This window comes from Capsicum annuum, unplaced genomic scaffold (assembly GCF_002878395.1).
Source record: "Capsicum annuum cultivar UCD-10X-F1 unplaced genomic scaffold, UCD10Xv1.1 ctg69762, whole genome shotgun sequence".
In the NCBI taxonomy this organism is placed as follows: Eukaryota; Viridiplantae; Streptophyta; class Magnoliopsida; order Solanales; family Solanaceae; genus Capsicum; species Capsicum annuum.
Genome location: NW_025879431.1, coordinates 1 through 2000, shown reverse-complemented (window position 1 = coordinate 2000; position 2000 = coordinate 1). Strand labels below are relative to the sequence as shown.

At 41.4% G+C, this 2000-nt stretch overlaps 1 non-coding gene across 1 annotated transcript; it reads left to right on the top strand.

Annotated features, from left to right (window-relative positions):
- Positions 1 to 73: 73 nt before the first annotated feature.
- Positions 74 to 229, top strand: LOC124894108. The gene has a single exon (XR_007051018.1). It is a non-coding gene; the product is annotated as a 5.8S ribosomal RNA (ribosomal RNA).
- The last annotated feature ends 1771 nt before the right edge of the window (positions 230 to 2000 follow it).

Here is a 2000-nt window from a genome sequence, read left to right as displayed (position 1 = left end):
ATCGGTAGCCTGCCCCTCGCGCACCATCCGCGGCGTGCGGCGGGGGGACCTGTGCTTCTTCTGTAAAAAAAATGACTCTCGGCAATGGATATCTCGGCTCTCGCATCGATAAAGAACGTAGCAAAATGCGATACTTGGTGTGAATTGCAGAATCCCATGAACCATCGAGTCTTTGAATGCAAGTTGCGCCTGAAGCCATTATGTCGAGGGCACGTCTGCCTGGGCTTCACGCATCGCGGCATTAGTAAAATCGGAATAGATTTCTTTCTCAAAATGTTGTTGGAGATTAGATATTTTGGTAATCATCTCCGGGGTTTTTAGGGACTGCTCAATTTTCTTGACATGAATATCTTGTTTAAGAAAATTGATGTGAGAAGAGAGTCTGTTAATTTTAAAAACAGTTCTGTCTTTAATAAGGTTACCTTCTTCTGTGGAGAGAGGCCTTAATAAAGGAAAGAATAAGCTTTGGTTTAAAAGAGTAGTACGAATTCCGTCGTAGTCACTCCAGTAAGGACGAATCTGGTTGACCAAAGGAATTCCTAGAATGATATCTTCAGTGATATCTTCGGTGATGACGAAGTCATTAACAAGGCAAATGCCATTGTTACAGACATGAGCTTTAGAGAGTTGATAATGGATTTCCATTTTCTCTCCTATGGCCGAGTAAAGACGAGAGGTACTCTTTTGAAGGTACTTTGTAGGCACAAGCCCCTTAACGATACAGTTACTGTTAGCACCCGTATCGAAGAGTGCGACTCTGTTAAGGACAAAGTCTTTGTTTATGACAATTTTTACGGCTATGTGTTCGCTGTAGGCTTTTATGGCCGTAATAGATTTGCCGGACGTGGAGGGAGAATCTCAGCCAGTAAAGGAACTAGGCTCTGGTTCTCTAAGATAGTCATTTGGAATGATCAAGAAGGCCTTAGGAAACTCTGGTGGAGAAATCTTTTCTGGGGGAGAAATACTCTTTAGGACTTGATCTGTAAGAACGTTAAGCTCTACTTGGTCAAGACGATTTTTCAGATTCTTGATCTCTCCCTTTAGGGTGGAGATTTCTCCCTTGAGATTAGAAATAGATGGTTGTGCAGGTTTGTCGAATCTTGACATAACCTGTTTCATGCTAAAAGGCTGAATAACGTGTTTGGGGGGTTTCTCTTCGAGAGAAAGCATTAAACGTTTGAGTTCTAGAAGATATTTATTTCTAGTCTCATCATCTTTGATATGCTCTATAATATCGAACAAGATTTCTTTAGGATTTCCTGAAATGACATTAACAGTCTTTTTGGTGCAGGTGCAGAATGTACCATTACAAGCGCACTCTTTGCCAGATTGAGATTGATCCATCTCATAAGCGGCGTTGATGAATTTTTCGTCGCTATAGTCATCACTGGACGAAGTATAGGAGTTCGAAGACTCAGAAGATTCAGGCGAATCCTCCATTATAGAGAATAAACTAGCTCTGGTTTCCTCAGAGAGATCTAACTGGTTTATTTTCTTTTTCTTGTTACACTTGCAATCTTTCGCCCTGTGGCCTACCTTGCCACAAGTCCAACAAGTATCTTTAGCCTTAGGACCTTTTCGCTTGTCCTTCCTACTAGGCTTATAAGATTCCCTTTTGACGGGTTTCTTGCTAGAGGTAGCCCTCTTGTGAGGTTTGGAGGACTTCTTTCTATGCCTTTTGCTAGGACTGGTGAATCCATAGTCTTGGTAGAAGGTTCCTAACCCGTACTTGGAAGTACTATCCTTCTTAAGTTGTTTCTTAAGTTTGAGGTCAGTGCAGAGATCGATCCCTACAGTGGTGATAAAACTAATTAAGTTGACATAAGTTAGGATATCATAAGGAATCTTTCCTTCGAATCTATCCTCAATTTTGGTTCTAACCTTTTCTGCAAATAGAGAAGGGAGATCACTAATGAATCGTTCCTTCCAGAAATCGTTGTTGCAGTCAGGTCGGATCATGACCTTTACTAGGAAGGTATCTTTATACCATCGAAAGTCTG